Source organism: Microtus ochrogaster, unplaced genomic scaffold (genome assembly GCF_000317375.1).
Source record: "Microtus ochrogaster isolate Prairie Vole_2 unplaced genomic scaffold, MicOch1.0 UNK61, whole genome shotgun sequence".
Taxonomy (NCBI): domain Eukaryota; kingdom Metazoa; phylum Chordata; class Mammalia; order Rodentia; family Cricetidae; genus Microtus; species Microtus ochrogaster.
This window is the reverse complement of record NW_004949159.1, coordinates 2,121,808-2,136,717: the sequence shown is the minus strand read 5'-3', so window position 1 is coordinate 2,136,717 and position 14,910 is coordinate 2,121,808.

Genomic DNA, 14,910 nt, shown 5'->3' with positions numbered 1-14,910 from the left:
AGTACATGTAGTAGGGATAAATCCTGGTGCCACTGCCATTGGCCCTGCAATCTGCCCCAAACAATACAACTGTTACCTACATTCAGAGGGTCTGGCTTGGTCCTATGCTGGTTCCTTCCCTGTCCGGCTGGAGTTGGAGAGCTCCCATTAGCTCAGGTAGACTGTTTCAGTGGGTGTCCCCATCATGGTCTTGACCTCTTTGCTCATATTCTCACTCCTCCCACTCTTCGACTGGGCTTTGGGAGCTCAGCCCAGTGTTGCCTGTGGACAGTTTTAAGGAGAAATTCTTCACAGATTTCTACCACTGACCTCAATTACTTTTATATAGTCTTTCTATATAAATGACAGTCTTTCTCCCCCATGTGTTTATTGAAATTACTGTATTTTGTGTTTACAGTTTCTCAAATGTAGAAAACCTTAGCCACTATTTCCTGAGCTAGTTTTCTGCTCCTCTTTCAGCTAATCCAATAATCCATGTTATTAAATTGGGTGGACTTCTTGGAAAACTTATTGACTCTGATTTCTTTTCGCGGCTCTACCCTACCCCCATTCTGGGCTCACGTCTCTACACATCCTCATACCTGGCATTTCTGCTGCTTTCTGTGCTTTTTTGTATTTTAATTTTTTTCCTCCAACAGAGAGAACTCTTTCCTGATAGTCTATGTTAGGTAGAAACAGCCATGAGGAGCTAGTTACAAAACCCCTCAAAAGTTGACAAGAGACTCTCTCTACCAGAATCCTTAGTTTATCTTTTGTTTGGGTTCATTGATCCTAGTGATCACGTGTTCACCATTAATCTGTTACTTTTGCAAGGAGTTCGGTTTGTGAGTTTTCAGGGGAACTTGAGCTAGATAAAGGTGGAATTAGCTTCTCTCCAAGTCAGTTTCCCAACCTCTGCAGTACTAGCGTTGTCGGTTGAATATGGTTTTATTTATTGGGTTTAGGATCATTGTATAATATTTAACATCATCTTTGTTCTCTACTCAGAGGTTGCTAGAACCACCTCTATCCCAATTACGATAGTTGATACTGCAGGATGCCCCTGGCGTGGGACAAAATAGCTCTTGGGTAAAGAGTAGCTATCCCAAGTTGGCTCCATGAGGAGGTGGAAATACCTAATAAAATAGAGAAATACAAGAAAAAGAGAGACAATAATTATAACTGTCCTCTGTAATCTTCACTTATAATATTTTGTAGTGAGGGGGATGGGCAAACAAATAATTTAGCCATGCAGTTTGGATATGATATAATCCTTAGGCACTAGGATAAATACACTATAGACAGCTAGCAGAATCCAGTTAGGTCCATGTGCAACAACACAATGCGGACTTAAAACCCGGTAATGCGTGGCACAGAACACACTATCATGCGTATTATAATTACAATCATTGGTTCATATTTCATTTATCCTGCTTCTATTCACTCACTTATTTGCTTATACGAGGTCTTACTATGTAGCTGAGGCTGGCCTTGAACCTACCATCCTCTTTTCTCTGCTTCCTAAGTGTTTGTGTTGCAAGCATGCATCACCATGCCGCAGGATTTTGAAGACAAGCGGAGTGTGGTGGCACATAATTTTGCCCTAGCACCTAATCCTCAGAGACAGGCTAATCACTATGAATCCAAGCCTAGCCTGGTCTACATAGTGAGTTCTACATCAGGGAGGGGTACACAGTACGACTCTCTCTCCAAAAGGAATTTTAAGAAAAGATTGTTTGTTTCTTATGTATCTGATGTATGTGAGTGTTTTGTCTGCACGTCTTCACACGAGAAAAGAGCATCAGGCCCCGTGGGACTGCACGTATAGACCGTTGTGAGCTTCCATAGGGTTGCTGGGAACTGAACTTAGTATTTTTGGAACAGCAGCTAGTGCTCTTAACTTCTGAGCCTTCTCCAGAAAAAACAAAAAAGATTTTTAAGTTGAGTATTACATAAGATCTGCAGCTGAGCCCTGTTTGTTTTTTATGGTATGATGAGATTAAATGACAGTGGAAAGACCACAGGATAAATCTGAGGAAAAATAAAAGACCATTTTGGGGACCTCTGTTATTTTGTGGTGTGTCACACTGTGCTGAACAGAATTAGGGCTGTTCTTCCAAGTACTGTACAGGGACTGACAAGAACAGTGTTAGAAGATTAGCTGTGGTCCATTTCAGATGAGCTCCCCAGAAGCAAGCTGGCCTCTTTCTAAAGTCAGGCTCACTGGGGATAAATAAAGAGTTAAAGCATAGTCATTGGAGCTTTCTCAATTCAATGAAGATAGCATTATGGTCCATCTGTTGCTTCCCTTATAAGCATGCATCTTCTAAACAAAAGGGCTAGAGGCAGAATCCTGAGTTTACAAAAGCACTTTTCAAGTAATTACCTTCTTGAGTGCAAAAAATCCTTTGTGACTAAGTTGTGATTCTCACCTTCCCACTACTGTGACTAAACACCTGACTTGAACGACTTATTTGGGCTTGTGGTTTCGGAAGTTTCTGTCTGCAGCTGGCTGGCTCCTCTGCTCCTGGGTCTGTAACAAGGTGGAAGATAGAAGTGGAGGGATGCTACTCACCCCATTTGATGAGAAGGGGGTGAGGGTAGGGAGGGAAGAAAGTGTAGTTTACCAGGGCACTTCTCCAAGGATCTACTCCCTTCAGTTTGACCCTACTCCCCTCCCCAAGTAAATGTTACTCCAAATACTGCATCAAATAACGAATCCATCAGTGGATGCACCAGTTGCTATGCTCAGCACTCTAATTATCCACTTTCTTCTCCCAAATCCATGTCTGAATCTTGCTATAAGCCAAGCTGTCAACACACGGCGACTTTTCACATCAAAAGTAATAGTGTTAGTATTAGTTCCCCTTTGGAATTGTGGAAACGGAATCTCAACGCTTTAAACACCTTCGTCAAGGCCACACAGGTAACCGGAAGAACTGGCGTTTAATACTGGAATCCTTTTGTTCGGACTCCCATTCCCACCCCCTGCTTTAATCTGCTTCTTTAGGCAGATAGCTCACGGAACAGTTGAGGGAGGTATTAGCTGCTTGCCCACTTGCTCTGGGTCTCCACTACCACATGCTCCTTGTTCTCACCTTGCCGTGGGGTGGTAGCGTGCCCTCTCCCTAGACAGTCCTCATTTGGGCGGAGCTTCTTTTGGACAGCTTATTTCTAGAATTGTGTGTGCAACTTACACAAATAACACGCTTCTGACTCCCTCGGGCTACCTAAATCCTGCCTTAGAACAAGGATCGTTGCTTCGTTATAGCCTGTAGGGCTCTGAAGTGCAAGGACAAGGCTTTGATACTTGAGGGCAGTCATTGAACCAAAAGCACTGGAGTTACCCAGACATAGTTAGCAATGAAGGATTTCTGACCACACATTAAACCTTCTTGAAAAGAACCTGTATTTTAACAAGATCTCTGAATGAATCACATACACACAAAAGGGTAAGAAACAATGTATTAGATCCAAGCATCTTCTTTGTCTCCTCGAAGTCCTCTCTAGTGTTTTCTTAACTCAACTGCAGCTGACCCGGGCAATTCTGATAATTCCTAGGGGCTGTGCCTAACCATGTCAGCAATGTTATGACTGTTGCTTGGGCAGTTAAGGCTGATGTCCACAGACAAGGTCCACTTCAAACTATTTACACAGTATGAAGTCATAAAAAGGGGCTTATCTGTTAGATTACGCTTCCAGGAACATGGCTGCACTGACAGGTACAAGCCAGCTCACAGTATCACACAGGGACACGATCTCTAGTGCCAGATGCATTGCACGTACGCTCGTCCACACGGAATAAATCATGGTGTCTAAACATTTGATACGTGGAGGGTTTTCACAGGCAACACACGTTAACCTGTGGCATCTCAGGAATGCAGACAGTTATGTTATTAGACTGATAATAAGGGTAGGTCCCCAATTAGGCTTCCAGATTCGTGGTGCATGAACTTTAAGTGAAGGAAATATGATTTCCCTGGGCCACAGTTTTTGTAAATGAAGGGATTAGGCATGAGGACTCTTAGTATAAGCACACTGAATCAGAGAAACACACATCAACAGACAGGGTTGGCTCAATCACCTTTATGATAGCTGCAAAATAAGGCCGCAATCATGTGGGCACACTGGATATCAGTTTAGGAAGCTTTCCTAATTTAGTCATGACAATGATAAATACGAAGCAGCAAGGACCTGGTAAGGACTTTGAGCCACTGTTGACACTACTCTTTGAGGAGAAGTTAGGTGATAGCCACTGACTAGGCCACGGTGATTGAAAATGGCTGCTGTGAGCTTGACTCATGAGCTCAAAGTTCAGAAGCCTCTGGGACACATTTACAGAAACAGAAAACAACATTAAATCTACTTCCAAATTCTGGAGGGAGGTATCCTCCCAAGGCAAAGCCAGCTTTATCAGTTTGGCTTCTTTGTTTGCTAAAGGCTGAGTAACTACAGCTTGTGCAATTAGCTAAAGCCTTCTATGAAAGCATCTTAACACATCCCTTGGTCAAAAAGTTAACTCTAAGATATCTTTATAATATAGAGAATAATAACTAGACATGCAAATATTAGCTAGTAAATATTAACATTTTGCAGCTTTAAAAGTTTTTTTTTTTAAAAAAAGGTTTTTTCTTTTTAGAAATTTGTTATAGCCACAGTTAAAGTCATACCCATGCCTACACTTTCCTCAAAACCATGATTTTCTAGGGGTGTGTGTGTGTGTGTGTGTGTGTGTGTGTGTGTGTGTGTGTGTATGTATGTGAACACTGCTAAGTCCTCTTAGGCAGTTCTCAGTGAACTTCTCTACCCTTCTCTGTGACTATGTTTTCTGTGAAGCTCTGGAATTTCTTTGACCGTGTAATCATGGACTCTAAGTGTGGAGGAACAATACCAAGGTTGCACATGGAATAATGTAAGACCAAGGCAAATGCATGTTGTGTAAAGACTAGTATGCCTTTGTCTCAAATAAGGCAATAACTGATGGAAAGTAAGGGCAAAGGATACCATTTTCAGGTTCTTGATATTCTGATGGTAAACTAAGCATTGTAATGTATTTGGAAATTCGCTGTATTTCCCCAAACAAGATAGTAGCCCAGTTGCTCAAAGAAATGACCAGCTCATTCACGTATCTTGCATTTGCCTTCGTCCATTTGTTCCTTCCTTCCTGCCTGCCTTCCTCCCCTCATAAGTCTTCTTCCTTTCCTGTCTTAAGTCTCTTCGCTCTGTTTCCCAGAATCCTTTGCTAAATAAACCATCAAGTCCCTATCTCACAACCGACTCTGATTCAAATAATTTGGGAATAAATTATCAGGAGCTTTATTGCATAGTTGAAAAACGTGGTGTAATTTTTGTTGTTGAGACTGGTTTTGTGTTTTTAACATATGACTTGTGTTTGGAAAATATTTTGTATTGCAAAAGGAGTGTTCCCTAATTACCGAGTGTGTACTGATACATTTGTCATTAAGATCAAGTTTGTTAACTCTGTGGTTGAAAATTTCTAATTAATAGGGTTTTGCCTTTTTGATAAATTCATGAAAGAGATGTATGATTTTAGACTTATCATTGTTTATTTTTAAACTTGTCAGTTTTGATTTCTGTAGTCTGAGGCTATATTGGTAAGTGCATATCGTTTAAAGAGTAGAATGTCTTTTATTTCAAATAATACATTTGCCTTAATGCCCATTTCATCTTCTAATATAGGTTTTTCATTTATGGTTTTTGTTAGTGTTTTCCTGGTTAAACATTTGTCATTATTTCCTTAAAAAATTTCCAGCATAATGATGATTTATTATTTATCTCATGATCAACACATAGTCACATTTTTTGCTTGCTTTATCCAATTTTCAAATTTCTTTGTGTTTAACTGAGAAGTTTGGTGTTCAGATTGCCTACCATTTTATTGCATTTCTTACATATTTCATATGTGTTTTTCTTATTAGCTTACATATAAGTAAAGTCTTGTTGAAACATGAGTAGAGCTCATTTAGTGTATAGCGGCGTTCATCATATCATGATAGAGTGTAGAATTGTAACAGAGAACATGTGGTCAATAAAGACAGAAACTTTTGCTATTTACCTTTTACAGAAAAAGCTGTCAATCTGTTTTAATGAATTCAAGTATTCTTTGTCTTCTGTTAGAGTCAGAGATTGTAATTTTGTTTCTATAATAGTTAACCTTACATTAAAAATCATTCTGAGTCAAATATCTTTACTTTTAAAAGAGAGAATAAATTTACTACATTTATTTACTTATTTGCATGCAAGTGAATGGTTTGTGTTGTGTGTGTGCACACCACTACATACATATATCCTTGTGTGTGTGCGCGTGTGTGCGCAGACGTGTGCATGCACACCCATGCTCACTTATGCACTCACTCAATCACATGCCCTGCACCTCGTCTGGGCAGCACAGCAGAGCTGACCCTGTTGACAGGGATGTGGGTGAACCCCTGAGTGTGGGAGATCTGGCCCTGCCCCTCATCTGTCTTGTGGTTGTGTGGATGGGGGAGACATGCTTCCTCCCCACTCCTCACTGTCTGTGGCAGGGGGAGAGCTGGCCCTGGAGTCATAAGAGCAGGAGAGCTGTCTCTGCCCCTCACCAGCTGCAGTACTTAGGTGAGTGGCCCATGTACTCTCCTGGGCAAGGCAGTGGAGTTGGCCCTGATGATCCACGGTGGGAGAGCCTACCCTGAGGACACGAAAGCAGGAGAACTAACCCGGTCCCTTCATTCCTTGCTCATTGCTTCAAAGGATTAATTAGCCAGGGCAAGGCTGGAGAGCTCACCCAGTGGCGAGGACAGGGGAGAGCTGGCGGGCTGTCCAACCCCGCAGCTATCCAGGCCCAGAACCAGGGCTTTGAGTTGACCCACCCCAACATCCACTTCATCTGTGACCTGCGGGAGCATGTGAAGGGGCTGAATTTGCAGACCCAAAGCTGCAGGATTTCTATGACCCAGGTCAACAACAGGATGTCCAAGAAGAGTCCCAGTGAGGCTCAGCATTGATAGCGTAACAAAAGCTAGAGACCTTGAGCCGGGCCAATGACTCTCTGCAATGAACACTTGCAAGTAAAGATATAAAGACAAAAGGTTTGCTATGTGACTCACTGTGTCACACTACAGTTTCCGTGATGAGATTTTTCTTTTTCTTTTTTTTAAATTTTATTTTATTTTTTTGAGGGGGTTGCAAGGGCAGGGGGTAGATACAAAGGGACGGGGAAAAGAATGTAATCGAGACACAGGATGTGAATGACACAAAGAACAAATAAAAAGAAAGTTAAAATAGAAATGGAGTGGGAACATAAAGGAGGAAAAGAGTGAGGGGATGGGGGACAAGGAGAAAGATACAAACCTGGGCTGACACTTGGTGTAGTCAGTACTTTATAAATGAAGATGATTTAAATCCCAACATCTGCTTAACGTAAACTCCATGCTGCTGCTCCGTGTCAGTTTCCCCTTTCATTTGCAATATTCCCCCTTTCTTTAGTATTTTCTGTCTCTTTACTTCTTCAGGAGTCCAACTCTCAGGCTATAAAAAGATTCAGGTTTCTTTTTGTTCAAGATAAAAATATATGTCTCTCTCTTGAGGTGTATCTCTTAAGCTCCTCTTTTCTTCTCTTGGCCAAACTAATCTTGTTTTTCTTTTTTTTTTTTAAATTTATTTATTTATTAAAGATTTCTGTCTCTTCCCTGCCACCGCCTCCCATATCCCTCCCCCTCCCCCAATCAACTCCCCCCCTCTCATCAGCCCGAAGAGCAGACCTTGGCCAAACTAATCTTTTCAAAGTATTCTGCCACAGTCTGCAAATTTGTAGTCAAATCATTAAATCACCTTTTCTTTCCTTTTTAAAGACAGAGTCTCATGTAGCCCAGACTGGGACTGAACTCACGGTACAGCTAAGGACCTCGAACTCCTAACCCTCCTGCCTCCCCTGCCCAAGTGCTGGATTTCCAGATGTGTGGTATCAGACTTGGTCTCCAGTCAACTTTCTACCATCTTCCGCAAGCTCAGCTGTCAGTGTAACGTTATAGTCAAAATCTTGCTCCTGGTAGTTATTGATGAATATTATAGGATGTGCCTCGTAGATATTCATGGTATCGGGGGAAGAACTGGAGAATGAAGAAAGGTGGACTGCTTTTCTAATAAGCCTCGGGGTCAAAGATGGCTTGAAGACTCTTTCCAAACACAAATTCCTGGTCAGTATATCCTGGACCAGGCTTCTCTGTGCTATGCTGTCATCCTTCTGTTCTTAAGACATTTTGAGTTACTGTGAGATATAGTGCCTAGTGCTTAAATGCTTTCCTTCACATTACTAAGACATTTATGAGATTCATTTTCTGCACAACACGTCGTCTTGGTTTGCATTACTTAGCCTCAAGCACACTCAACCCTGGGACAGGGTTTCTAACCATAGCTAACCTAGCTCTCCACTGATTGCGGTTAGATTGCAGATCCTTAGCTTTTGCATAAGAAGTTACACAGATAATATTTTTTTTCCCTTAAGTTAAATACTATTACGAGATACAGCTTTAAAAATGAGTGCATGAAGATTATTTTTTAAGTAACTAGCAAACAGCATATTTTACTGACTTGTCCTAGAGATTCCAAAGTGCAGAATTTGAGCATAACTTCCTGTTTTTCAGAGGCATGTGATGGTAGTCTGCAAACATGAGCAAATCTGAGAATGCTCTATTATTTATTTATTGTGCAACCACAAACCCACAGCCTAGTGGATGTTAATATTTTCTGGGAGTGACAGCAGACTTTGGAAAAAGATAACAGCTATAAAGAGTTCACAGTGATCCACAGTGCAGAAGCCTAGCTCATGATGACTTTAGGGCTTGTAATAGTCACCACCTACCCCAGTCCCACGGCTGCACAGCCTCCATTGCCCTTGCACACTTGGAGGGAAGTGGGATGTAATTGTGTGATTTTAAGGAGCATCTCATTGATTTTCTTTGCCCTCCCCCATGTATTAGGTGCTGACTCAAGGTTTTCTCCCCCCCCCATTAAAACTTGCTTTGGGAAAGGACAGAAACTCTTTTCATCCTAAGAACTTCAGACTTAAATCCTCTGATGAGTTTCTGCATTCTAGAAAAGTTCAATGAGCAAAACATCAGAACACTGAAGTTTCTTTTTGATAGTAGTGATGGCTCAGAAGATTGCCAGACTTCCTGGTCACCTTGGTACCTTACTGGAATCTCCTGTCAGTTTGTCCCATGTGGTTAGCCTTTCTGGGCCTGAGATGTTTGGGCTTGAGCTATACATAGATTGTCTTTAGGCATAAACATTCCAGAGGAGAAAACCTCAACTCTGACACCATTATTCTGGTCTCTAAAAGCACTTCATTTCATAATTTCATGTTTTCCTTTTCACATGTCAACCAGTGCATCTGGCAGCTGTGGTGCAGAGTCAGCAAGAGAGGCCCTGTTTTCACTTCATGGCCTGGCTTCGTCTTAAGTTTGAACAAGAGTTCTCAGGCCTGACTCTGCCTTTGGATGTGTTCCCAAACATAAGAATCCTAAAGTTGCATAAAATTATACACCAGGAAGCTAAAGAAAAAAAAAGATTGTTTAAATGAAACACCGTGAGATCAGAAGACATTCTTACGTGTAGGTTACTTTTAATTTTAGAAAGCAAATTTAATAGATAACCAATAGCAAAACCATGCCAAACATTCTGTGAAAGTAATATGCAGAATGACCTCACTGTGGTAAAATACAGGATGTATAAATATACATGGGCTTGCCAAGGCCAGATGTTTTGCTAAGTGCTTTATATATAGTGTTTTATGTGTATAACTGAGAAAAATCCAGAGAGGTACTTCTTACTTGCCCCCTTCATATCCACATTCTTTATGGTACCAATTACGAAAACAAGTTATATAACCAAGCCACATGCCCATCAGTAAATCAACAGATGAAGATAATGTGGCACACATGTACATTCGAGGTTGGTTGGAAGAGAATCAACAACAAAATTATCACAGTTCTACAATGAAGCCTATTGTGCGGCATGCTAATTAAAAAGTAAACCAGCAAAAAGGATGGAAGTGTTGACCATTATGTGTTAAGCACAATAGACAGAGTCATAAAGGTGAATATCACATGGCTCCTCTGTTATCTAGAAGCTACATTTGAAATGTATGTGCTTAAGAAGCGAAGCAGAAGGGCGTGATTTAGGTGGAGGTGGGTGGACCAGAGGGAAGGAAAAGAGGAATAAGACGGTCATAGGGAGGGAATTGAGCAAATGTATATAAGAAAACGTCATAATGAAACCCACCACATTGTATAATGAAGACAGGCTAAAAATAAAAGAAGAAAAAGTAATTTTTGTATTTGCTTTTGTCAGGAAAATTGAACCATGATTTCTTTCTTTAAAAAAAAAAAAAGTCATGCTGTCAAACTGCCTTCTAAATATTTATATTTATCCCCAAGTGCTGGACTGTTCTCAGCCTTGGTGAGTAGACAGCAGTTGGTGTGGAGACTCATAACTAGTCCAAGAGAAAATGAAGTTCCTAAGCACATGTATATACGAGCAACACTAAATGGATACAGTAGGCTGTGCATGTGTGTGTATGCACAAATATATACATAATAATTATTATAGGAGAAGAGGTCATGAATTTGAAAGGGAGTTGGGAATGGTAGGAAGTGGAGAGGGAATAAGGAAGGGTGGAAATTATGTAAATACAGTATCACATATGAAGCTATCAAAAATCAAATGTTTAAATAATATAGGAATAAATGACTGCAAATGCTCAGCCCTAAATAGGACATTTTTGTTGTTTATTTTTGAGACATGATTTCATTGTGTAGACCTGGCTGACCTAGGACTTGAAATGTAGACCAGTATATCCTTGACCTCTGAGTTCTGCCTGCTTCTGCCTCCTGAGTGCTGGGATCAAAGGTGTGCACTACCATACCTGGTTAAACAAGACGTCTTTGCCAAACATCCCTACCACAAGCAAGGCTCAGGAAACATCTTAGAGGAGGTCATAAGAATGCCACAGCTGGAGGATGGGGAGGGGTGCTGTAAAATGGTCTCATCTGGGCATGATTAATGCATTTGTGACCATGGCAGCTGTGGTTGCCTGAGTAAAGCCTGCACAAGATCAAGCCAAAGAAAATTCCGGCATGCTTAAGGGGGTACTTATGTGGTTTTATCTTATTTACTTTACTTGTGCTGAAATAAGAAACAACCAAGGCAATTTATATAAGAAAAAGTTTGTTTGGGCCTCACAATTTCAGAGGGTTAGAGCCCATGACCTTCATGGTGGGAAGCATGGCAGCAGACAAACAGGACAGGCATGTTCCTAGAATAGTAACAACAACTTGAGACAAAACCACCTGAAACAGAGAGAGCTAATTGGCATTGGTGTAGGCTTTTGGAACCTCAAAGCCTGCCTTGGATGACACACGTCCTCCAACAAGGCCACATCTCCTAATCCTTCCCAAACAGTTCCACTAACTGACCAAGTAGTCAAATATCTGAGCCTACGGGGCCGTTCTCATTCAGACCACCACAGGCTCCACCTGTAACTAAGGAGCTATGGGTAGTCGCTAGTTGTTGGGGAAAGGAGAATCAGTCTTCTTTAAAGCTTTGATTTGACCACTGGTTTGTTATTCTTGCTCCAGCTACTGCCCTCAACCATGCACATATGGGCAGTACTCAAAGGACTTAGCATGTGTGAAAGAATAATTAAAAGAAGGAGAAAACCCTAAACAAAATATATTCTTAGTTTATTGCTGGAGGATTTCATGTGTGTATGTAATGTATTTTGGTCATATTCTTTTGCCCTCTGCTAACTCTTTTAAGAGCCCTCCTCCACACCCCCTCCCAACTTCATACACTTAAAAAAATAATAAAGCACTGAACCTAATCCATGATAGAGAGTTCTTAATATGTCCAATTTGCAACAAACAAAACTGAGGTCAAGTTTAGTTAGTTTGACCAGTGATACAGATGATATGTTAGAGAATCCCATAGTCATAGACTACTCTGACTCAGTCTATCTACCTACAGAGGTGAACTTTGGTTAATAAACAATAGCTGGTGAAGGATAATGGGTCATTTATACAGTCTTTGTTTTGATTATATATATATTCTAGATTTATCTCCAATAAATTTCTTTGATTAATAAGAGATTATTATTCTTATTAATTTTGCATTGTTGGTGATGGAAACCAAATTCTTTTACATTCTAGGAAAAAGAATTTTTCTCTTCTCCCTTTTCTAGATGCTTGCAAACTTTTCCATGGAATTCTCAGAACATGGGAAACTCTTCTTATCTTGGGTTGGTTTTATCTTAGTAATGCCTAAGAGATAATTAATCCTATGGATAAATAAATAAGGCAAGTAATGGCACTCTTACCTTTGTTTCTTATATGGCTGCCTACCACATGGCCCCAGAACTTCGCCACTTAAAGCCTAAAACATCACACATCTCATCTCACAGTATCTGGAGCTACAGCTCTGTCTTAAAGTTTCCTATTTAAAAGTTGCAATAAAAATGATGGTAGTGTTGAAGTCTCTGCTGATGTTCTAAATTCATCTGAATGCAGGTTTTTCTTTTTTTTTTCTATTTTATTAAAACAGAGTCTCTCTGTGTGGCCCAGAGCACAGGGTCCTCTTGCCTTATCCTCCCAAGGGCTGGGATTCTCAGTGTGCACCACGTGTTTGCCCTGAGGTTTCTATGCCTGTAAGTGAAGCTCAGATCTGCTTCTTCACGGTGCTGAGAATTTGGTCCAAGTCAAGTGTCACCTGATAGCTGGAACTAGGGTCAGGTGTATGGCTCCCTGCCTTGGGGCCCTAGATCTCAGAAAGCATGACTGCAGTCACCAGTACCTGGAAGAGAGTGACGGCTTCATACATGATCACTTACTTATAAACACATTTAAAACACACACACACGCACACACACACACACACACACACACACACACACACACACACACACAATGGAAGGAAGAACACAATCAGCTTTGCTGTTAAGCAACTCATCTTAATGTCTCATTTGGATCCAGGTTTCCCCAGAGTGTCAGTACCAGGCTAAATGATTGTCTCTGAGTGAATTCAAAATGGCCACCATGTGTCTTCCAAGGGTTCAAGTTTGCTAGAGAAGCTGATTGCAAACCATGTCAGTTTCGTCTGCTGCAATTTACCAAGTCATCCCAACCTCCCTGGATAGGATTGGAGGCAGCATTCAGAGGCCGATATTAGGTAGTTAGCCATCCTACCACATAGTACCATTGTTCTCATTTTATGCATGAGGAACCCTGGACATTGTGGGCTAAGTAGTTTGTTCAAAGTCATATGGTTAATAAATTAAAAAAAAACTTGGATACAAAACCAGGCAATGTGATTTCCAAAGCCTGAACATCTGTGTAGAATTTGAGCTGGATAGAGAAGGGAGTTACTCACCAAGGTGGTGGGAGCGGTTATGTGCAAGTGAGGGCCAGGACTGGAAAAAGCTTCCCTGAGCCGGGAGAAGCAGCACCAGGTAGGGTGGGAAAGGGTTTGGGTTTCTGCACTACCATAATTAAGCCTTGTCAGACCTGTGAGTGAAAAGACAGATAGGCAAGGAACTTTTGCAAGAAGGGCGACCTTGTCTAGGAGGCAAAGATTGGGCTAAGGAATGTGCACAGGGTCGGTATGACGGGAAATGCTGAATATGAGCACAGCCAGACCCCAGCGCATGGGGCAAATCCAAAGTTGGAGCTGGGACATCCTCAGAAGTGTCAGCCAAGAACACAATGTTCTGGAAGTCAAATGTACTCAGCAGCCTTGAGGACAGAGGAGAAGGAGGCCAGGCTGGATGGTTTAGGTTTAAACAACTGAGAAACTGCAGAAATATTCACTGATGATTTTATTGGCTTACCCCCCTGTTTGGTGGTGGGGCTCAAACCCAGGACCTTGAATAAAGTAGACCACCATTCTACCATTGAGACACATCCTTAGGCCTTGATCTTTTTGAGATAGGGTCTTGGTATAAAGCCCAAACTGGTCCTGAACTCACTGTCCTCTTGCATCCCTACTCCACATTCCAAATGCTGAGATTACTTGACTTAAGGTCTTGTTGGGTTTATGATAGTATCCATATCATTTGGTGCCTTTGATATTTTATTGTGGCACATTAAGAGGTCATGATAACCCTAAACTATCAGAGACTAAGGAAATACAGAGATGGATTTTTCACTGGAGCTTATAACCTTAAAATATTAACTTTGTGATACCTTATGATAGTAACTGCGAGAACACAAACAGGAAGAAAGAATGAAAAGAGAGCTGTGTAAAGGGGGTGCCATATGAATTTTAGATCCTTTGGTGCCGCTCTTGAGTGTGGCGCTTGCTCCCATGAGACATCAGATCTGTGTGAGAAGACATTTCTCATGATACCAATGGCATCTCTCTACGGAGAAACTTTTATTTTATCCCAGGATTTCTTGGAGAAAAGAAAACAAAATTTTAATGGGACATACGGCACCAATGGAGTTACTTTTTTGTAAGCTCTCAAACAAAATCACTGTAGATTCTTCTTTGCATGCCTGAAAGACAGCTGGCTTCACAAACAACAGCTCTGCCTTCTTCCTTTTTTGAGTGGCCACTTTAATATGTAGCAGTACTGGGAGAGGGCCAGTGAGAGAATAATCTACAAACTTACATTTGAGTAGGGTTTTCCGTTTGTCTGAGACAGCATCTCATGTATCCCAGGCTGATCTCAGACTTGCTACAGAGGTGAGGATGACCTTGAATTTCTGCAGCACTTCCTGCCTCTGCCTTCCGAGTGCTGGAATCTCAGGCTTATGTCACCAGGCCTCATGTATGCAGTGTCCAGATTTGAACCCAGGCCTTCATGCTAAGGAAGGGTTCTGCTAAGTGATCTCTACATCCCTTCCCTTTTCCCCTCTCCCTTCCTCCCTCCCTCCCCCT